Raw genomic sequence first — 24,757 nt, forward strand, 5'->3', positions numbered from 1 at the left:
TTTGCGAATGCGGCTTTCACAAATTCCTTTGTTTTTACAAACCATTCTTTCATCATCTCTTTCTGACTAGGGTGACTGGTATACATCCATGCACGATCACTCATCTTGCGTAGCTACTAAAGACAGAAGAAATATATTTATATATAATTTAGCAATTAGATTCATCGGTTAATCAGGTTCGCGATTTTTATTACGTCCAGGCAACCTACACGCTAATAGGTAAAGATAGGTCCAAATCCCACCCGAGTATGTGTAGATTGGGTTCGTTTTCCCATGCTCTGCTCCGGTTCCAACGCAAAATTTTGGCAGCACCTCCCTGCTGTTCTCCTGATACACGTCTCCGCAATAAACAAAGAGGATATGCATCCGGAGAACAACATGGATGCACTAACGAAATTCCGCATCGGATCCAGAGCACAACATACGGGAAAACGAACCCAATCTACATATACTCGGGCTGTCCATGGATAATGTTGGACAATTCGAAAGGATGGCGGTTATAAATATGCAAAGACATGCATATTTATAGATGTTGCCCTTTCGAACGGGATACGCATACCGGTCACGCATACTGATAAATTAATTTAATTACCTAAATCTAGAAAGTTTCATCCGGAAACCGAGCCACAGTAAATGAAGGGGCGGGGAGGAGATGAAATTTGTACTGACCCACGAATGCACGGGCGGAGCTCGTACAACGCACGGGCAGGTCTTCGCACAGCAGACCTCACAGCGACGAGACAACTATCACATGTAAATCCACCCGATCAGCACAAATATTCTAATTATGTCATTTTAGGGGAAAACAAGTTAAGAATATAATATTCATGAGCTAACCAAGGTTTTTATGCCATTTTGTAGCTAAATGGGCTAATTATCTCATTGTTGGGGAAAATAAGGTGAGGAGAATAAGATAGAGGAGAAGAAAGAGGAGGAGGAGGAGAAGAAGAAGAAATCAAGAAGAAGGAGGAGGAGAAGAAGGATGAGAAGAAGGAGGAGGAGAAGGTATTCTTCTTCTCTTCTTCTTCTCTTCTTCTTTTCTTCTTCTTTTCTTCTTCTCCTTCTTATTTTTGTCTTCTCTTCTTCTTCTTCTTCTTCTTCTTCTTCTCGTCCTCCTCTTCTCCTCCTCCTCCTCCTCTTCTTCTTCTTCCTATTCTTTATATTAAGCTAACTAACTAACCTAACTAACCAAGCTAACTAAACCTATCGCTAAACCTAGATAGCACTAAACAGCAAATAAAAAAACAGAATTTACCACTAAGTAACTAAAAAAGAATCTAGCTACCACTAAATACCAAACAATAAAAAATCAACTTCTTCTTCTTTTTTCTCTTCTTCTCCTTCTTATTTTTTCTTATTCTCTTCTTCTCTTGTTCTTCTCTTCTTCTTTACTTCTTCTCCTTATTTTTCTTCTCTTCTTCTTCTTCTTCTTCTTCTCCTTCTTATTTTTTTCTTCTCTTCTTCTTCTTCTTCTTCTTCTTCTTCTTCTTCTTCCTCTTTTTCTTCTCCTCCTCCTCCTCCTCCTCTTCTTCTTCTCCTCTTCTCGTCCTCCTCCAACTCTTCTCCTCCTCCACCTAACTAACCAAGCTAACTAACTAACCTAACTAAAACTACTAACCTAACTAAATCTACCACTAAAACTACTAACAATAATCTAGCTACCACTAATTAACAAAACAAAACAAAACAAAACAACTAACAAAACAAAACTAAATCTGTAATTAGCAAAAAAAGAAAAAAAGGACTCACTGGAGGGGGGCGACCGGGGAGGAGGAGGGTGCGGCGGTGGAGGAGACGGCGGTGGTGGCGGGGGGGGGGGTGGTGGTGGAGAAGGGGCGAGCGCCGACGGCGGTGGTGGAGGAGGAGGTCCTGTGGACGAGGAGGGGGCACGGTGGAGGAGGGGGCGCAGGGAGGCCGGAGGAGGGCGCAGGGAGGCCGGAGGAGGAGGGGGCGGCGGCGAAGGGGGGCCGGAGGCCTGAGGAGGGAGGAGGAGGGGGCGCATGGAGGCCGGAGGAGGAGGGGGCGCAGGGAGGCCGGAGGAGGAGGGGGCGCAGGGAGGCCGGAGGAGGAGGGGCGGCGGCGCAGGGAGGCCGGAGGATGGCGCGGCGGCGGTGGTGGTGTCGGGGGTGAGAGAGAGGCGTTGGCGTGGCCGTTACGGGTGAGAGAGAGGCGCATGGGGGTGGGGCTAACGGCCGTTGGGGGGCACCCTCTTTGCCGTCCGCCTCCCGACGACACAGAGAAGAAAAGCGGACGACAAAGAGAGAGGCCGTTAGGGGGGAGAGAGGGGCTGCAGGGTGGGCCGCCCATGCTCTTTGCCGTCTGCCTGAATGCTCTTTGTCGTGAGCTGGCAGACGGCAAAGAGCTGGCTGATGGCAAATAGTACCTTTGGCATCAGACTGCTCTTTGCCGTCTGGTTTCTGGTATCTGATGGCAAAGAGGGTCTTTGCCATCAGCCAGCAGACAGCAAAGAAGCAGCAGATGGCAAAAAACTGTTTTCCAGTAGTGTATGACATATTTGATTCACCAAATGAAGGGAGGCCCCAAGGTATCACACCCCAAGTACTTTGACTTTAATAGTGATGAGGATGACTTACTAGGAGATGATGACTTGTTCTTTGATAAAAACAGTGATAGCAATGAAAATTAACTTGACGATAATCATGCTAGTCAAGACAAGTCGTGTGATGATGATAAGAAGGAGATTGAGCGTCTAACTAAACAATTGAACACTCTGACATTAGCCCATGAATCTACTCTAGAAGATGGGGAGTGCTACGCGTCCACCAGGTGATATTTTTAAAAGATTAGCTGGGTCGCGAGCCGTTAGATTTGTCACATCGTTTGAGCCAAGCACGTCTTCACAACTGCAACACGAGTCTGGTTATAGAATTATTTCTGTAATATAGGTCTTTTTCTAGTTTTTTTGCAATAACTTTTATGTTGATTTTTTCTTGCAACTTAAGTTCTGTAGCATATTTGTTTTGCAACTTAGATATTGTTGTAGATTTTTTTTTCAACATAGATTTTATTATAAAATATAAAATCATTGCAACATCGTATATGTTTTAGGAACATAGTCCCTGTTATAGACACGTGTTCAACGAAGGGCGGTATATGGATTCTCACTTGGACGAGTGTCATGCAGGGTAGGTGGCAGAGGTGCTACAAGTCATCGGATTTTTTGGATTGAGTGGCAGAGCATCATCCTCTACCATTTGAACACAGGCCGCATTGTAGATTTTTTTCTATAACACGAGTAATGTTGTGGAATTTTTTTGTAACACGCGTCAAGTTGCAGTTTTTTTTACAATATACGTAAAATAGTAGTTTTCTCAACAAAGGTCTTGTTAGAGTTTTCTTCTTGCAAAAAATGTCTCGCCGTAGCAATATTGGTGACAAAAGTCTTGTTGCAATTTTTTTACTAATGTACAAAATATTTGTGCAACAACGGTCTTGTTGCAGAATTATTCTGCAAAAAATATGTTGTTGCAGAATTGTTCTGCAATAAAGCTGTCGTTGCATAAATTATAGAGGTCTTCTCACAAGAGACGCCCGTGCGAGCCGAAGCTCTGCAACTATCTTAGGTGGTCTTGTGCAGGGCATGATGGACACATAGGGCTACATGGACAAGTGGTAGAAGATGAAGATGGTGGATGTTTGGGAGTAATCTGCACAGCAGACCTCACAGCGACGAGACAACTATCACATGTAAATCCACCCGATCAGCACAAATATTCTAATTATGTCATTTTAGGGGAAAACAAGTTAAGAATATAATATTCATGAGCTAACCAAGGTTTTTATGCCATTTTGTAGCTAAATGGGCTAATTATCTCATTGTTGGGGAAAATAAGGTGAGGAGAATAAGATAGAGGAGAAGAAAGAGGAGGAGGAGGAGAAGAAGAAGAAATCAAGAAGAAGGAGGAGGAGGAGGAGAAGAAGGATGAGAAGAAGGAGGAGGAGAAGGTATTCTTCTTCTCTTCTTCTCTTCTTCTTCTCTTCTTCTTTTCTTCTTCTCCTTCTTATTTTTGTCTTCTCTTCTTCTTCTTCTTCTTCTTCTCGTCCTCCTCTTCTCCTCTTCTCCTCCTCCTCCTCCTCTTCTTCTTCTTCCTATTCTTTCTATTAAGCTAACTAACTAACCTAACTAACCAAGCTAACTAAACCTATCGCTAAACCTAGATAGCACTAAACAGCAAATAAAAAAACAGAATTTACCACTAAATAACTAAAAAAGAATCTAGCTACCACTAAATACCAAACAATAAAAAATCAACTTCTTCTTCTTTTTTCTCTTCTTCTCCTTCTTATTTTTTCTTATTCTCTTCTTCTCTTGTTCTTCTCTTCTTCTTTACTTCTTCTCCTTCTTATTTTTTCTTCTCTTCTTCTTCTTCTTCTTCTTCTTCTTCTTCTTCTTCTTCTTCTCCTTCTTATTTTTTTCTTCTCTTCTTCTTCTTCTTCTTCTTCTTCTTCTTCTTCTTCTTCTTCTTCTTCTTCTTCTTCTTCTTCTTCTTCTTCTTCTTCTTCTTCTTCTTCTTCTTCTTCTTCTTCTTCTTCTTCTTCTTCTTCTTCTTCTTCTTCTTCTTCTTCTTCTTCTTCTTCTTCTTCTTCTTCTTCTTCTTCTCCTCCTCCTCCTCCTCCTCCTCTCTTCTTCTTCTCCTCTTCTCGTCCTCCTCCTCCTCCTCTTCTCCTCTTCTCCTCCTCCACCTAACTAACCAAGCTAACTAACTAACCTAACTAAAACTACTAACTTAACTAAATCTACCACTAAAACTACTAACAATAATCTAGCTACCACTAATTAACAAAACAAAACAAAACAACACTACTAACAAAACAAAACTAAATCTTTAAATTAGCAAAAAAAGAAAAAAAAGGACTCACTGGAGGGGGGCGGCCGGGGAGGAGGAGGGTGCGGCGGTGGAGGAGACGGCGGTGGTGGCGGAGGGGGTGGTGGTGGAGAAGGGGCGAGCACCGACGGCGGTGATGGAGGAGGAGGTCCTGGGGACGAGGAGGGGGCATGGTGGAGGAGGGGGCGCAGGGAGGCCGGAGGAGGGCGCAGGGAGGCCGGAGGAGGAGGGGGCGGCGGAGAAGGGGGGCTGGAGGCCGGAGGAGGGAGGAGGAGGGGGCGCATGGAGGCCGGAAGAGGAGGGGGCGCAGTGAGGCCGAAGGAGGAGGGGACGCAGGGAGGCCGGAGGAGGAGGGGGCGTAGGGAGGCCGGAGGAGGAGGGGCGGCGGCGCAGGGAGGCCGGAGGATGGCGCGGCGACGGTGGTGGTGTCGGGGGTGAGAGAGAGGGGTTGGCGTGGCCGTTACGGGTGAGAGAGAGGCGCGTGGGGGTGGGGCTAACGGCCGTTGGGGGGGGGCACCCTCTTTGCCGTCCGCCTCCCGACGACACAGAGAAGAAAAGCGGACGACAAAGAGAGAGGCCGTTCGGGGGGAGAGAGGGGCTGCAGGGTGGGCCGCCCATGCTCTTTGCCGTCTGCCTGAATGCTCTTTGTCGTGAGCTGGCAGACGGCAAAGAGCTGGCTGATGGCAAATAGTACCTTTGGCATCAGACTGCTCTTTGCCGTCTGGTTTCTGGTATCTGATGGCAAAGAGGGTCTTTGCCATCAGCCAACAGACAACAAAGAAGCAGCAGATGGCAAAAAACTGTTTTCCAGTAGTGTATGACATATTTGATTCACCAAATGAAGGGAGGCCCCAAGGTATCACACCCCAAGTACTTTGACTTTAATAGTGATGAGGATGACTTACTAGGAGATGATGACTTGTTCTTTGATAAAAACAGTGATAGCAATGAAAATTAACTTGACGATAATCATGCTAGTCAAGACAAGTCGTGTGATGATGATAAGAAGGAGATTGAGCGTCTAACTAAACAATTGAACACTCTGACATTAGCCCTTGAATCTACTCTAGAAGATGGGGAGTGCTACGCGTCCACCAGGTGATATTTTTAAAAGATTAGCTGGGTCGCGAGCCGTTAGATTTGTCACATCGTTTGAGCCAAGCACGTCTTCACAACTACAACACGAGTCTTGTTATAGAATTATTTCTGTAATATAGGTCTTTTTCTAGTTTTTTTTGCAATAACTTTTATGTTGATTTTTTTCTTGCAACTTAAGTTCTGTAGCATATTTGTTTTGCAACTTAGATATTGTTGTAGATTTTTTTTTCAACATAGATTTTGTTATAAAATATAAAATCATTGCAACATCGTATATGTTTTATGAACATAGTCCCTGTTATAGACACGTGTTCAACGAAGGGCGGTATATGGATTCTCACTTGGACGAGTGTCATGCAGGGTAGGTGGCAGAGGTGCTACAAGTCACCGGATTTTTTGGATTTAGTGGCAGAGCATCATCGTCTACCATTTGAACACAGGCCCCATTGTAGATTTTTTTCTATAACACGAGTAATGTTGTGGAATTTTTTTGTAACACGAGTCAAGTTGCAGATTTTTTTACAATATACGTAAAATAGTAGTTTTTTTCAACAAAGGTCTTGTTAGAGTTTTCTTCTTGCAAAAAATGTCTCGCCGTAGCAATATTGGTGACAAAAGTCTTGTTACAATTTTTTTACTAATGTACAAAATATTTGTGCAACAACGGTCTTGTTGCAGAATTATTCTGCAAAAAAGATGTTGTTGCAGAATTGTTCTGCAATAAAGCTGTTGTTGCATAAATTATAGAGGTCTTCTCACAAGAGACGCCCGTGCGAGCCGAAGCTCTGCAACTATCTTAGGTGGTCTTGTGCAGGGCATGATGGACACATAGGGCTATATGGACAAGTGGTAGAAGATGAAGATGGTGGATGTTTGGGAGTAATCTGCACAGCAGACCTCACAGCGACGAGACAACTATCACATGTAAATCCACCCGATCAGCACAAATATTCTAATTATGTCATTTTAGGGGAAAACAAGTTAAGAATATAATATTCATGAGCTAACCAAGGTTTTTATGCCATTTTGTAGCTAAATGGGCTAATTATCTCATTGTTGGGGAAAATAAGGTGAGGAGAATAAGATAGAGGAGAAGAAAGAGGAGGAGGAGGAGAAGAAGAAGAAATCAAGAAGAAGGAGGAGGAGGAGGAGAAGAAGGATGAGAAGAAGGAGGAGGAGAAGGTATTCTTATTCTCTTCTTCTCTTCTTCTTCTCTTCTTCTTTTCTTCTTTTCCTTCTTATTTTTGTCTTCTCTTCTTCTTCTTCTTCTTCTTCTTCTTCTTCTTCTTCTCGTCCTCCTCTTCTCCTCTTCTCCTCCTCCTCCTCCTCTTCTTCTTCTTCCTATTCTTTCTATTAAGCTAACTAACTAACCTAACTGACCAAGCTAACTAAACCTATCGCTAAACCTAGATAGCACTAAACAGCAAATAAAAAAACAGAATTTACCACTAAGTAACTAAAAAAGAATCTAGCGACCACTAAATACCAAACAATAAAAATGGTTATACAAGAATGCTTAAGTACCCCTCTCTAGAATTTAACACTAAGCACTAAACAGCAAATTGTTGTTTTTTGGATTTTCCTTTTATTTGGACAATTGGTTATACAAGAATGCCTAAGTACCCCTCTCTAGATGACTATGCTTTCTCGTCTCAAATTCTATTCATGCTATATCACAAAATATGAGCAAGCACTTTAGGGACACTGTGTATGAGGAGCACTTGGAGATCCGTCTCGACAAGAGAAAACTTCCGAAACCTCCCATGTGCCACTCGGCATGACCAACCGCAAAATCTCGGTCCCACCGATGCATTAGGGTTGATCTATTTTAAGATCTCGTCCTCACCAAGTTTTCGTGTCACCTGACAGTTATGAAACTCGATGGCGACGATATTGTCAAACTGGTGTCACCGGCAGCATGGGGGTATAAATACCCAGTGGACCCGACCTTTGAAATTTCACTTCAATCATCGCCTCCCACAAACCCCTGCTGTCGAGCTCGTATCTCCAAGACGTCGCCCTTCATCTCCCGCGCCTTTGCTGCAGGGGTCCTCGTCGTCGACCACAATATCTCCTACCATCGCCACTATAGGAGATCTTCATCGAGTTATGGTAAAGATCTCACCCCTCTTTAGATCCTTTAGTATATTCATGCGTATTAGGTTTTGTTTCATATCTTGCCACATTTTTAGATTGATCCTACCACAAAACAGATCCTGTAGCATAGTTGAACGATAAATTTTAGGGTTAGGTCTCCGTTTTTTGTGTTTGGGAGCCACCAAATGAACTAGAACGGTGTCACCGATTCCTATACTAGGTTTTGTGAGAACCATCTCGGTGAGACCGAGTCTCAATTTTCGATGCAACCGAAAAGTGTGGCCAAGTCTGTGTTGAGCGGATGGCCAGTCTCGGAAGCTCCGGGTTTTTCACCTAGGTGGAACCAAAAAACACAAAACTGATACTTAAGGCTAAGATTGTCAGTTCAATTTTTTTTTAAATGTGTCGGTCCAGGTGTGTACACAATCACCTATGGGACCTTGGGGTCCCTTTGTGGTTCAGTGGGGAGGTCGTATCGCACAAAAAGCGGAGACTACGAAGCAACACGATGATGAGACTCGGGGGTTTTACCCAGGTTCGGGCCGATGTGAAGCGTAAAACCCTACTCCTACTTTGGTGGATTGATTGGGGAAGACGAAGTTTGCACGAAGATATACCCCGGCATGGGTTGCCAGGGAGAGCTAGTATGTGCGCACACTTACACTTGGCTCTAATACCCTAGGGACCTAAACTACCAAGTGTCGAATCTCCAAGTGTTCGAATACCCAAAGATGTGAATCCTTTGCTAGGTTGCTTCGGGCATCCTTTTATAGATCAAAGGGGCGTCCATAATTGCAACTGACATGATTAGATAGATAACAACACTATCATACCTAACTCTGGCACTTAAGACAGAGTGCCATAAATGCGACCTTAGGTGGCGAGCGGGGGTGTGTTCCCGACAAGCTTCTGCCACCTATGAGCTGGCCATGGCTTGGGGTCTTGACACGCCTGTGGGCGGGTGTCAATAGGTTGTAACCTGTCTTCTGGCACGCCGCCATGTAGCAAGCGAGAGCCACCTATCCATCTAGGAGCTCGACACCTCATCGATAAGTGACTGGTGTAGCGATGAGGTGGAGCTGCGGCACGTTGGCCCACACTTGCCGGGGAGGATCCTTGCCGGGTCTTGGTGAGGATGGTTGCGCCTTTGCCCCCGGCAGGTGCGATGGGTCCTTGGCACGTCTTGGGTTATTGGCGTTGGTCTTGCGACGCCTGGTTCCGACACTTCACTCGGGTTGGTGGTTTCTCTTGAGGGGGGATTCTCTCAATGCTTCTTCACAAGTCAGCGGCACTAGGTACCCCATTACTAGTGCACCGAGAGGAGCCCTCGGGCCTGGCCCATACGCACTCGTCTAGTGCTGTTGGGTCTGGCCCAAAGTTCGTGCACGGGCTTGAAATTAGAAAAGAGGTAACCTCCATCCCAGTGTTCCACACCATCCCACCACTTCATTCCATTTCCGCCACATGCGCCGCATGCATTGCATGAATCTCGCGGTGGGTGCACGTGGCTTAAAGGCCTGGTCGTGGCGGAAACCACAACATCGTGGAGCAGATTGATGGGGCGGTTACTTTTTTGTCTGTGATGATGGGCAACGACATAGGTGGAGATTGGCGACGACCCTTAGTGTGTAGGAGAGCCAGCCTCCCGTGCCCTCCCTATAAAAGTGGGAGGGGTGCGGTAGATGATGCTCATCCATCCTTCTCCTCTTCTCCAACCTAGGGTTTCCCGGGTTTCTCTTCTCTTCAGGCTCTTTGAGGTGGCTTCGGTTCTCGGCCATGGTGGGGAAGTATGGGCGTCCCTCAACTTCTGTGGGGGTAGCAAGAGCTTCCCGTTCGGATCGTGCAACCACTTCAGTCATGGTTCCGGAGGTTGACAAGCTGTAGGGAGTGTGGCTCCGTGTGCATAGTGGTTCGGAGGTGGAGGCATCAACGGTTCTCTGGCTATCATGGCAGGGTACCCCGCCCATGGCGCCATGTTTGGCGTGCATGTGTGGGAGATTTTCTCCTGCGTGTTCTTCTTGAAGGTAGGAAGGATTCCCCGCCTTTGGCCACTAGGGACGACTATGCTCTCTATGAAGGATTCAGAGAGAATGGCATCTCCTTCGACCATGGCGGGGGATCCATCTGTGGTGGAGGCAACTGCGTGGGCGATTGAGATGATGGAGGCCGTGATGGCGGTGACCTCTGGTTCTTTGGGGGTTGGGAGATGACTCCGACCCGTTGTGATCACCGTCAACACCATCATCAACAGCTGGCTCCCGCAGTGCCATCATCTGCACCGGCCAACATCTCCCGTGCCGGCATCGTGCGCCCCTCCGGGCGTGGGGGCCCCTTGTCCTAGCGGGGAGGCGTCCCTCTGGTCTTGGTGGGGAGGCGTCGAATCCCAGCGGGGCGCACCTTTCGTCCGCCTTCCCTTCATCATCCAATTTCTAAAGAAAGAGGGATAAGGAAGGCGTTATAGGGCGCTTATATATTTATAAAGCATAAGGTTGTAGGCCTTTTATACATTTTTACTAGTGGAATTGTAATCTATTCTATCCATTTTGTACTGAAGAAATGAATAAAATGATTGCCATCCAGCTTCCTCGAGTACTACCCCTTCGCCCTTCTATCCGCATTGTGTTATATGTTTTTGCCGCACGGGGTACCTTGCTGGGTTGGTGCGAGGCGCAAGTGTCGAAGGCGGAGCAAGCCTCCTCGCGATAGATGATCATCGTCCCCCAGCAAGGCCCCTTGTCGGTATTGGTCGGGTCCACCTCCCGAGGCTAATAAGCGACCTGAGACGAAGGATGGCTCATCCCGACAAGTGTAACAACCCGAGTCTGACGCTCTAGAAAATTCCCCTTTTATTCCGTTGTCATCGTGTGATTTATTTGCTTGTCGCATTGATCATCGCATCATTCGCCTCATTCGCATTGCATCGGCACTCCGTTGTTGTCTGTTTTCAAAACTTGCATCTATTATTAGTTGTCGGGTTTCTACGTTCTCGCCCTTAACCGTTTTGAGTGAAACCACACAAGCACGTGCCCGCGACATCATAAAATATTGTTTTTAAAAGTGAGTATAAAACATTCTCAGATTGGGTTGAAATTTGGCGTCCGGTCTTATTTTAACACACGTAGGCTGCGTGCCAAATTTGGCTGCAATGGGAGTTCGTTCGATACCCGTGGATGAATAGATTGTTATCTGAGAGGCCCTGTTGTCCGTTTCGTAGATGCTATGTAGTTGCAGGTACCCCATAATCATGCTTCCGGCACATGGGAACCCGGTAACCGGGAACACCCCATCATCCTTTAGCATGACACACATACGCTCACAATTCGTTGTACCGGTATCTCATCGAGTTATCGGGACCGGAACGTTGCCGTGGCATCACTTCCATTTTGCCGCCATGGTTCCCTTTGCTTCACCATTGCGACACATGCTTCATATCTTTCTTGCCAGTGTTTTCATAAAAATTGCATCCATGGCATAATATCCCGTGTTGCATGTATATTTTAGCCGTAGCTCCGTTCAATGTTCTTATGTGTTAACCAACTAGAATGATGGGTAGAATCACATGCTTCACCTCTTGCCATGTCTAGCAACATTTAATATTGTCATGTACCTAACGGGAGTGAACTAAGTAATTCAAGTGTCGAGTTTCAACCGTAGCTCCGTTCAATGTTCTTATGTGTTAACCAACTAGAATGACGGGTAGAATCACATGCTTCACCTCTTGCCATGTCTAGAAACATTTAATATTGTCATGTACCTAACCGGAGTGAACTAAGTAATTCAAGTGTGGAGTTTCGTCAATATGCAACTCGTTGCATATTGAGCTTCACTTAATGTGTAGTGTTTGGTTGTTGTGAAATGCCATGGCATGCCTTGCGTAATTGAAATGGACATGCATCATATTAGGTTGTGCATCATATCGGGCATGTGGTGTGGTGAATATCGTGTGTTGATTCTTGTTTCCGGTTTCCTTCTTCTCGATAGAATCTCCAAGCATGTCGGAATGTGAGGATCCGTATGACTACGCCGGTTTGTGTGCTTTATGGTTTCGTTCTTCTTCCAAGCGGGATCTCAGGCAACATGACCATTTCCCTAGATACCATTACTATCAATGCCATGCTAGTTGTTGCGTTTCTTTCGTTACGTCTCGCTGTCTACCACCTATTAAATGTCAGCCTCTCAACATTGCCATGAAACCCTTCAACCTTTGTACAACCTAGCAAATCACTGATTGACTTTGTTACCGCTTGCTTAGCCATTGGATAGCATTGCTAGTTGCAGGTGCAGTTACTTCCAAGTGATAACATGGGTTCCTTGTTATGTCACCACATTAATATTACTTAATTTAATGGACCAATATACTTGGTAAAAGGTGGAAGGCTCGGCTTTCTAGCCCGGTGTTTTGTTCCACCTTTGTCACTTTAGTTTCAGCTACTGTTGTTATATTCCATAATTGAGCACTCCTAACATTATCGGGGTTGTTATGGGGACCCCCTTGATAATTCGTCTTAGTTAAAGCTTGACTGGCAAGGCCCAACTCTGGTACTACATTTGCTTAATAACCTAATAAAATTGCATCGGGATTTTTCGGACACTGTGGATAATTAGTCATCCCCGGGCCAGTGCTCCTCATGAGTGTTGGTCCAAATAAGGGCAGACTGCGGGGCCACCACGGGGCAACTCGAGGTTTGGTTTTACTCGTAGTGTGACCCATCTGGTCGTGTCCTGAGAACAAGATACACGACTCCTATTAGGTTCGTCGACACGTCGGGCGGCCTTGCTGGACTTGTTTTACCTTTTACAAAATATCTTGTGCCTGGGGATTCCGGTGATGCTTCGGGCTATCTCAGAGTTGAGGTTTTCCAATAAGGAATCCAAGGAGATCACGAGATTCATGATCAAGGCTTTCTACGCGACTTGCGGTAATTTGTGATGGACTAGTTGGAGCACCCTGACAGGGTTAAATATTTCGTAAAGTCGTGCCCGCGGTTATGTGTCAAACTTGGAAACTTTGTTTAACATCCGGTTCTAGAAAACCCGAAGTAAACTTATTTGAAACTTGCCAATTGAGTGCGTAACCGTGAGTGTTTCTTTCGTGAGCTCCTTCTCTGATCGAGGACACGGTAGGGTTATGTCTGACGTAAGTAGGTGTTCAGGATCATTCATTGATCATTATTAGTTCACGTCCATTAAGGGCAAAACATCCACCTTTAATCTTGTATTCATAAGTTAGCCACCTCATATAAATGCTTAGTCGCTTGCTGCAGCCTCACCACTTAACCATACGTCACCCATTAAGCTTTGCTAGTCTTGATACCTTTGGAAATGAGATTGCTGAGTCCCTGTGGCTCACAGATTACTACAACAATAGTTGCAGGTCCAGGTAAAGCGATACTTTAAGTGAGCATGATGATTGTTCTATTTGGAGTTTCTTCTTCTTCCTCTTCATCAATCTTGGATGGGTTCCAGGCTGGCAGCCTAGGATAGCAAGGATGGATGTCATTGTTTTATCATTTGTTTTCGTCCGTAGTCGGACCCTGCTCTTCTACATGATGATTGTATGTTGTTTTACTGATGTGATCTTAATGTCGCTTGTGGCGAGTGTAAGCCAATTCCATATACTGTAAGAATGGATTCCATCAGTCACATACCTTCCTCAAGGTCAATCTGAATTATTTCATCATTGGCTCAACTTTTCATATTCTTATTCCAGAGTGTCTTAGTTATTCTTGGTGGTGTACTCCTCATCATTTTCAGCTTGGAAGACTGAAGGAGTGTTTCTCTCAAATCTTGTCCATTCTTTTGAAGAGTGTCATCTCAGCTCATGCTATCTTCTCAATTGTTGTCAATCATGAGAAATTCTCCATATATATCGAGTGCATTTCAGTGTTATGTTCATTTCTCGATCCTCCGAAGGCAATCATTTCAGAAGATTTCTTCGTTCTCAGCTTTCATCTTTCATTTTCAAATTCGTGTCATTTGTTGTCTCTTCGTTTGTCTCTCAATTATTCCGATGCCTCATTCAAGTTTTATATTAGGCGGCTCAATGTCTCTTTGTTCTCATGTTTTCCACTCATTTATGATATCCCCGTCTGTTCTAATTGTTCAGGTGGATCATGACTGCTTTGTTCTCATGTATCTTCATTCATTCATAACATGCCCATTCATTTGCAATTCTCATCGGTGGCTTGTTCAAGTATTGTCTAATCGAATCGTGCTCTCTTTGTCCTCATGTAGCCCGATTCATTTGTATTATCCTCTTTCATTCCAAATTTTTACCGGTGTTTCCTTCAAGAATTCATCAAGTGGTGCTTTATCTATCTCTCTATTCAATTTTTGTAAAGAATAATAAGTTGTATGCTAAATCCGTTCCTTGTCATCAATTTAACTTGATGAAGGATGACCATAACATAATTCTTATTCTTGTTCATCAAGGTGATTTCGATTCTTGTCCGGGAGGGTTCATGATGTCAATTCTTTATCGCAAGTGCTTCATCTTTTCCTTCCGAAGTTCCAAGTTTTCTCTATTATCTCTTCACGAAGCTTCATCTAAATCTTTGCAAGGTTTCAATCTTTTTCTTTTCAATATTCAACTCTTATGATATCCTTTCATCTCGGTGTTCTCCAAGTGGTTCTTCATGGTGATTAATCAAGGTTTCAATTCTTTCTCGAAGTGTTCTTCAACATTCTTGTTGGAGAGGCTCAAATATCTTGTTTTTGCATTCCAAGTGCAATTCTCCCTCCTTTATCCTTTGAGGTGGTTGTATAGAATTCTTGTTAGTGGAGGAGTCTCGAAAGGACTTTGTTTCAAGAATGAGATAATTAAACCCACCAATTCCTTTAATCATGAGATATTTCAACCCATGATTTCTTCATTGAGCTATCTTGGTTTATACTTCACCTACAACTTTGTCTAAGGATTGTTCCTGTTACTGTGTTGCCATTAATCCAAGTTTTCAATGTTTCCTCTTGGTGTAAGAAGTTTTCATATCTTGTTGCTCCCAATGAATCAGTTGTTTTCCAATTGTGGCTGGTTGTCACCTCATTGTTGAGATGGTTTTCATAAGTCCACTACAAGCTTTCTCTTTTTTTTTTGGTTTGCCAACAACTCCGTTCAATTCTTCTTGCAATACTGCTTGTCGAATTCAATTGTGATAGTAGTTGTCATTCTCTTCTTCATTCTTTCTTCCCAATGATCTAGTGTATTTACTTTATTCTGAAGGCATTGTGATGTTGCTCTTTTGAATCAATCATCTCTTCCTGTCAAGATCATGTTCTCTTCCTTGCTTATTCATTTAACCGAAGTGTTGTGTCTTCTTTCATGTTCTTTCCTTGCATATCAGTTTAGTTGGTTTGTTGTGAATCTTATAAATTCCATACCATCATATCAAAATTTTGCCTCTCTTTCTTACCGAAGTGTTGTTGAAATTTTGTTTGAATTCTTGCTTGTTCCTGATGTCATTCCTCATCCCTTTGCAACCTTCAAGTATCGTTGGTTTCCCTCGTTTGTCAACAAACAACTAAGTTTTACCTCTTTCTCTTTCTCATCCTCTTCCCCTTCTCATTCTTAGATCTCGGGGCAAGATCTCTTATTAGTGTACGAGAGTTGTAACAGCCCGAGACCGACGCTCCAGAAGATTCCCCTTTTATTCCATTGTCATCGTGTGATTTATTTGTTTTTCACATTCATCATCGCATCATTCGCATCATCCGCATTGCATCGGCACTCCGTTCCCGTCCGTTTTCAAAACTTGCATCCGTTATTAGTTGTCGGGTTTCTCCGTTCTTGCCGTTAACTGTTTTGAGTGCAACCACACAATCACGCGCCCGCGGTATCGTGAAAATATTGTTTTTAAAAGTGCATATATAACATTCTCGGATTGGGTTGAAACTTGGCATGCGGTCTTATTTTAATACACGTAGTCCGCTTGCCAAATTTCGTCGCAATCGGAGTTCGTTCGATACCCTTGGATGAACGCATTGTTGTATGAGAGGCGTTGTTCTCCGTTTCGTAGATGCTATGTAGTTGCAGGTTCCCCATAATAATGCCTCTAGCACATGGGAACCCGGTAACCGGGAACACCCCAGCATTCTTTTGCATGACACGCACACGCTCACAATTCATTGCACCGGTATCTCATTGAGTTATCGGGACTGGAAAGTTGACGTGGCATCATTTCCGTTTTGCTGCCATGGTTCTCTTTCCTTCTCCATGGCAACACGTGCTTCATATCTTTCTTGCGAGTGTTTTCATAAAAATTGCATGCATGTTGGATTCATGGCATACTATCCTATGTTGCACATATCTTTTAACTCTAGCTCCGTTCAATGTTCTTATGTGTTAACCGACTAGAATGACGGGTAGAATCAGATGCTTCACCTCTCGCCATGTCTAGCAACATTTAATATTGTCGTGTACCTAACGGGAGTGAACTAAGTAACTCAAATGTGGAGTTTCGTCAATATGCAACTCATTGCATATTGAACTTCACTTAATGTGTAGTGTTTGGTTGTTGTGAAATGCCAAGTCATGCCTTGCATAATTGAAATGGACATGCATCATATTAGGTTGTGCATCATATTGTGCATGTGCTGTGGTGAATATCGTGTGTTGATTCTTGTTTCCGGTTTGCTTCTTCTCGGTAGAGTCCGCAATCGTGTCATAATGTGATGATCTATTCGACTACGCTGGTTTGTCAGCTTCACGGTTTCATTCTTCTTCCAAGTGGGATCTTAGGCAAGATGACCATTTCCCTAGATACCATTACTATCAATGCGATGCTAGTTTTCTTGTTTCTTTCATTATGTCTTGCTGCCTACCACCTGTTAAATGTCAGCCTCTCAACATTTCCATGAAACCCTTCAACCTTTATACAACCTAGCAAACCACTCATTGGCTATGTTACCGCTTGCTTAACCATTGGATAGCGTTGCTAGTTGCAGGTGCAATTTCTTCCATGTGATAACATGGGTTCCTTGTTATGTCACCATATTAATGCAACTTAATTTAATGGACCTATATACTTGGTAAAAGGTGGAAGGCTCAACTTTCTAGCCTGGTGTTTTGTTCCACCTTTGCCTCCTTCGTTTCGGTTACTAGTGTTATATTCCGTAACTGAGCGCTACTAACATGATTGGGGTTGTTATGGGGACCCCCGTGATAATTCGTCTTAGTTAAAGCTTGTTTAGCAAGGTGCAACTTTGGTACTTCATTTGCCTAATAACCTAATAAAATTGCATAGGGACTTTCCGGACCCGTGGATAATTAATCAACCTCCTGGCTAGTGCTCCTCATGAGTGTTGGTCCAAAAAAGGGCAGACTGCAGGGCCACCATGGGGCAACTTGAGGTTTGGTTTTACTCGTAGTGTGAACCATCCGGTCGTGTCCTTAAAACGAGAGAATCGGCTCCTATTGGGTTCGTCGACACGTCGGGCGGCCTTGCTCGACTTGTTTTACCTTTTATGAAATATCTTGTGCATCGGGATATTGCTGATGCTTTGGCTATCTCATAGTTGAGGTTTTGCACTAAGAATCCGAGGGGATCGCGTGATTCTTTGTAACACCCTGGATTTTGCCCATTTCTTTTTCTTTTGATTTTGGTCTGGTTTTGCTTTTCTGTGGCTTGATAGTTTTGAAACCTAAAGGGATCACCTTGATTCCTCTTCCCTTGTGTCTTGCCAACCTCCAAACCATCCCGAGACCTTGTCATTTCCATCTTGAGCCAATCCTGATATTCTTTTCCATGGGAATATTCCTTTTTCTTTAAAAGGAATAATCCTGTTTGCCTTGGGTTGTGAAGCAACCCCCATTTATATCTTTCCAAAAATTCCCAAATAATTCTCATAAATCTCTTGGGTCATATCTTCCTCAGATATGACAAAATCTTTCCTTGCCATGTTCAAAAATACTCCTCAATAGTTCCTTTTCTGATTCTACCCTATCTGCCAAGTTGTGAAGCAAGAACCCTGTTTAATTTCTTGCTTGCTGTGAAAATTTGTGGGCACTCTTTCTTATCCATATAATTGCATCATGCCAAAATTCAACTCAATTTAGCTAGTAAATATTTCTTGGCAAATTGCCAAAGTTTCTGATTCAGAGGAAGCTTTGTGAAGCAAGTGCTAGCTAGGAGTGTTCAAATGAGTTGAAATTTTGACATCATCTCAATATGCTCAAATTATGCCTCTCCACCAAATTTTAGCAACACTCCTTCAACCATGTGACCATAGCATCAAATCTTTGTCTCTGGTCATTATTTTGGATCGTGAAGCAACTATGTTTTATGTTGCTCCATAAATTCTGAACTTTTACCAGGACATTGTCCTACCTATAAAACATTTCTCAACCAAATATGAGCTCATTTTATCTAGCCAATTATCCCCAGCAATTTTCCTAAGATTCTGTCCAGCAGGATGCTGTGTGAAGGAAGTATCACTTTGGTTAATCCAGATGGTATGAAATTTATATAGCATCTTAATAACCCTAAGTTTCAGCTCCATCCAAGCCAGTATGTTAGTGCCACATCAAAATCTCTATTCTGGACCATATTAGTCAGTTGCAAAGTAACCCTATGAAATATTGGTCCCGTGCTCCTCAAGTTTCACAGGATTATAGTCCTTCCTACCCTAAACCTCCCAGATATGATGCTTTGCCCTTATCACTTTCTATGTTGACCACAGTAATAGGACCAAGTTGGCCACGGGAAACTTCCAGTGAAGTTTCCCGTCAACTCTTGGTGTCTTTTGGTGATCTATCAGCTCAGTTGGACCCCTCTTTGGATGGACTATGTGTTAGACATGGTGTGCCAACCTCTCTTGTCCTCTTAGTGCCAGTGCACGCGGTGACCACGCCTTTGGCATGCCAAACGCACGCTCTGTGCATTAAGGCCCTCGGCTTCGTCGATTTCTTCTCTCCCTCGAGCTCTAGTCATGTCCAATAGCTCCCCCTCGTCGTCCCCTTCCTCCTAGAGCCCTCTCCCCACTGGATTCTGCCTTGCCGCACCGCGACGAGCTCCGCCCTGTTCTTCCAGTGACCTCCATGTTGTTTTCCTCCCTCAAGCTCTCCCGAAGCCTCCCCGAGCTCTCTCGTCTGCCCTAGCCCCTTCCCGACGCCGCTATCGGCCAGCCACGTTGCCGTGGAGCTCCATTGCATGTCTAAGCTCGCGACGGCGTTCGTCCTCATCCACTCTCATCGCCGTGGCTATTTAAGCATCCCTGAGGTGCCTCGACCTCTCCATCCTCTTCTCCTCCACCCCAGCTGCCTCCCCGACCAGTTAGTTGAGCTCCCGGAGCTCTCCTCGCCCTCCATTGCCGCCATGGCTGCCGTCGATCCCCATGAAAAAGTCCCTTCCCGAAGTTCTCCCTCTCCATTTGGCTTAGTGGGCAGCGTCCCCTGCCCTTCTCGAAGCCTCCGCCGCCCTCCGTTCCTCCGGGATACCTCACCGGCGTGCCCTCCTCATTGCAGCCTCCGGCTGCCGCGGCCTCCCCTTGGCGCCGACGCTATGGGTAGCCTCAGCCAGCCCCGCGGCCACCCACGGGCAAGGCGAGGAGTGCCTGATCTCCTGGTCTCGCCGGCCGGCCCTCTGGAGCAGCGAGGTGATGACGAGGACTGGCACCCGATCTTCTCTATCCGTGTGTCGCGAGGAAGAAGAAGGCATGAGGAAAGAGGCCGGTCCCGCCTTGCCATATCATTTAAGCGGAAGCGCCTAGTGCAAAATACGTTTCCCCTTATGGGAAACATATTCCTTCAAAGGCGCCAGCACGCTGTGCTCTCAGGGACCTCGTTGCAGATATTTTAATTGCAGATTGGTCCCTGATCTTCAATCACTCATATCTTTTTATTTACAATTTTGATTCCGGTGATTCCAAAGCCCACATCTTTGTATCGTCGAGCTCGTAAAGATGGTACCATCTTCACTATGTGGTCACGCAGTGGAAATGACCATGTTGCCCTTGCCGTAAACAGCCCCTCCTCCGAGAGAGAACTGTTTCCGACGATTCCTTCCGCGAGCATCTCACACTTCTTCCCGGTTGATCCCTCATCCCAGGCAAGACACAACTCTCATTTTCTTAATTGCATTGCAATATCATAGTTTAATTAACTATTTTAATCACAAGTACATCTGTTTATAGTCGGGAATGTGAGTATGCAATGTTTGAATAGATGACTACTATGATGAGTGCGGGATTGTCACTGGCTACTGTCTTACACACTAGTCGATGCCATGATGTTGAGATTACTTTCTATGATTACTTTGGGTTTCAACCGACAGTTTATGGATATGGATCAATAGTAGTGGTTGAGCTTATGAGTCATTGGGTTACTGTAGCATCAAAGTGACAGCTATAACAAAGATATTATTCGGGAATAAGATACTTAGTTGGTTGATCGAGATTCACCGTTCCGGGCTCATCCGTGCAGCCACATTTGCCGATATGGGACGGCGTTAACTTGGTCTGATTGCATGCTCTTTCAATGGTACCTCCAAAGAGGGAGGGTTATGCACACGTGCTACCTTGGCACGGTAGGCGGTGATAACCCTGTGAGCCCAGTTGAGTTGTTTTGGGCCCGTCCCCGGTTGGGACAATTTAGTTTAGCCACGACGGTGGCAGGTGCCATGAGGACATAGGGCCACCAAGGTAGGACTCTGGGGGAGGATGATTGCCGGTGGTACGATGAAAGAGTCACGGGCCAGACAAGTTTCGTTGGAGCAACACTGGTCCACCCAAATGGGATCACGAGGTCAGTGCTCCATGATGTGGGTAAAGTGTGCAACCTCTGCAGAGTGTCAAACCTATTCGAATAGCCGTGTCCACGATATTGGAAAGCCCGTCCAGACCTTAGTAAGTGGTCAACCTTAACCATGATATTAATGATGGAAGAACTTGTCTGAGTATGGTAACAGTTGGGCATCATGTCGATGACAAGTCTTGAGGATATTCCCTGAAAGGTTCTGAGTAAGATCACAAGAGTTGGTATCACCAGAGTACGGTGGTAGTAGTCTGGTATAGTTATTTTTCAACTCCCCTTTAGTGATAGCAAATCTTTACCTAATCTTGATTGCTATGATGTTGTCTTGCCTTAATGATGATGTTTGTTGTGAGCTTGCAAGTACATTCAAAGTACTCACCTGGCATGTCATGCCAGTTTCCACGTCATGCCATGATCGCTTGATTGTCGAGGATTCTGAGTTGCGAGCTAGGATACGCGTTCCAGCCAGAGACCCTGCAGAGTGGAGTTCATCAAATCCGTCGTTGTTCTGCTGCTAGTGTACGATTTACCGTAGGCAGGTGTAGTATTGCCGTGGCAATGTAATCTAAGAACCCTTGTAATATTTCCCATAGTAATAAAGATATGATTTGTTCTATGCCAATGGTGACGTATTCCAGAAGACTTTTCCTTGGGCTAGAATACATGGCGTTCCGGTTTCTTCTGAGCTGGGGTCCCACAAGAGTTGGTATCAGAGCAGGTCTGGCTATAGGATTCCCTAGACCGCAGAAGCGTTAGTAACCGGTAGTATAGGATCAAGTTGGTTTGTTGCACTTGTTTGTTTCATTCGATTGTGCATAGCATGCATATGGGCTAGATATTTTATTACTAGCGATGGCTCTGGTGAGTGTAGGTGGCATCAGTTTCAATTCACCACATGCGCTCTCCAACTTGCATTCTTGTTCCTTGGTGTGGTGTCACCTTCGCACCAGCGGAGTGATGCCAAGGTGCCTGGTTGTGTTGACCCCTTGTCGAATTGATGCATCGGTACCACACCGACTCGTTCTCTTCAGCCGCCCTATTGTTTGGTGATAGATATGCCTCTATCCTAGATCTTGCCCATCCCTCTAGCCGCGTTGGCAACCCTTAATGATCTTGCTTATTAGAAAAGGGGCAATGTCCGCAAGCCTTATTTTCATTGTTATCCTTCTCTGCCATTCATCCTCTCGACAAGTATGGTTCTCTTCCGTACGCTTGATGATAACGTGGTCGAGACCCCTGTGTTCCGACCCATGATCACTAAGTCCGTCCTTGCCCCCGTGTCCGTCGAGACGGAACCGGTGTAAGCCCCTATTTGTTGTAGCTTTGTTACACCGACTCCCTTCTACACACTGATTAGCATTCGTGCACACCGCCACATCATGTTAGACCATAGTACCGGAGTTCTTGTGAGATTTTTGTGCTTAAGTAGGAATGCATATTATTTCTGTGAATAGCTGTAGAATATGATAGTGCCTGTGTGCGATCTTGCTGCTTTGTGTGTTTGTCGTTTTCTTCCTTCTTTGGGCCCCTGGTGTTACCTTATTTTCCCCTTATGGAAGTTGCTCATCGACACTTGACTCAAAGAATCAGTGAAGAGACAAGCATTTGGAAGCTCAGTTCAGCAATATAGAATTGTTAGCAGACTGCATTATATTGGGAATACCCAGCGTGAATATAAATGATATCCTGACTAGATGAGTTATCAACATCAAGTATACATCATTGCAACCTTCGCAGTAGAAATCGTCGAATCAGCAAGAAAGCAAGAATGTGTACACTTTGAGTCAAAGGTATGATTCGTATACGCGATTGAGACTGCTATGAATACAATTTGAAACCTGCTACACTACGAAAGGAAGTCAGAATGAGCTATGAACTTAGTGTCCATCAAGAAGGTTAGCCGAATACAGTGTTGCATACAACAAGTGAACGACATCAGGAACATTAAGGAGATATTTATGCACTTAGCATGCATATGACAAAAGAAAGCTTCAGGTATAAGCAACCACGTCTTGCCCTGCAAGCTACCAGAAAAGCTTATGACACAAGGTTTCTGTGACTTCCTCAACACGACACACATATCTTTGTTTATACAAGACACCCCTGCTTCTCCAGTAAGTTATCATAATAAGTTTCCGACATAAGGCACCGAGTCTTACCCAACAAGTTTTGAAAGGAGAGAGCATTTGAGGTATGGTACCCAATCTTCTTCAGAAGCTACCCCGATGGAAGCATCGAGCACAAGCTACCCAGTCTTCCTTGACACGATACTCTGGATGACTTACAAGACGAGCTAAGTAACCTTTGTTGGGAAGGCAACACATTCTCACTGGTACAAGTCATTCCACTGACAGTTGGCAGCATATGACCATGCATCCCAAGGATCAAATCCGCAACAATTGGTCAGAAGGCAAAAAGTCAGACAAGACACAAGCCTGTTTCAGGAATCAAGCACTCCGCCACATAGACCCAATATATATATGGTGGACATGCTACCAAGGACATATGAGTCAATCATACAATGATGCCAGCTCTGTGAGAATCTGAATATTGCATGAGCTATATAAGAAGAAGAACGCCAGTTATACACTTCAGTAAGATGACCAACAACCTATGGATAAGTTGTATGGGACATGGATGAACCCTTGCCCGTATTTCTTTGGTGACGGCACCACACCTCTGTTCTGAGCTGTTTTTGGCTGTCCGGGGTGGATCCCGACTTTTATTTCTCTTGTCAGCAACTGGCCCGTGTTCTGAGCTGCTTTTCGACCGTCTTGGACAGTTGTTAAATTTCTTTCCGTAGTAGTGACCCTATGCTCTGAGTTGTTTCTCGGCCGTCTTAGGGAACTGCTACTTTCTTCTTATCAACACCGTCTCATGCTCTGAGCTGATTTTCAGCTGTCTTGAGTCGGGGTTGAGTTACTCCAGTAATGTCCCAGATCTGAGTTGTAAAGAATGTTCTGGTGGCTACTGGTTTATTTACCGGTTTTATCCAAGGGTTCCGACGGTCGTTACCCTACAACTACAACTTGTTAAGTAATAGTCCTACCGGAATATTGAACTAGCAAGACTCATGGTCATCCGAAGGATAAATAACACATCAGGCCAAGCTCTTTCAACTAAGGATTCAGGCAAAGAGAACTATAATGAAGGAGCAAGATCGTCCATACAGGTATAATAATGGTTGCAAGATCAACATAGTACAGATGCTCAAAACAGTCTCGTTCGATATCAATCACCATGGGAACACACCCATGAGTTCTATTCCATTTGCAAGGACCCTATATCGAGTCAACTCGCTCAACCCAACCCGATATGCTCAGATCGGAATATTCGGATATGTGAGGATGACCCAATAGTTCGAGTGCAGCAACAATGTTAAAGCATTACATGGCCTACTATTCAATTAAAGGTGTCGACAGACGGAAATACCGGAATGATGGACAACAACCTCGGAAGCATGTGACCTCACTTATGACAATTAGTCAAAGGATAGTTTGCCGTGAATAAGATCTTCCTCCAGAAGCTCCGTCAGTCAAGTCAGTACGCATAAACGGATGGGAGTCAGAGTGACATATGAGGATCCAGTGAAACAAACACCGTCGGAGCCAGACATTCAGTCACTTGATACCGAGGGCATTATACCAAGGCAAAAGGGAGACCCGAGTTGGAAACGGTTTCCTCAAGTGGGGACATTCATGTTTGACCCCTCAGCAACCAAATCTCGAGGACGAGATTTCTTTAAGGGGGGTAGGTTTGTAACACCCTCGATTTTGCCCATTTCTTTTTCTTTTGATTTTGGTCTGGTTTTGCTTTTTCGTGGCTTGATAGTTTTGAAACCTAAAGGGATCACCTTGATTCCTCTTCCCTTGTGGCTTGCCAACCTCCAAACCATCCCAAGACCTTGTCATTTCCATCTTGAGCCAATCCCGATATTCTTTTCTCTAGGAATATTCCTTTTTCTTTAAAA

The sequence above is a fragment of the Hordeum vulgare genome, chromosome 2H (genome assembly GCF_904849725.1).
Source record: "Hordeum vulgare subsp. vulgare chromosome 2H, MorexV3_pseudomolecules_assembly, whole genome shotgun sequence".
Taxonomy (NCBI): Eukaryota; Viridiplantae; Streptophyta; class Magnoliopsida; order Poales; family Poaceae; genus Hordeum; species Hordeum vulgare.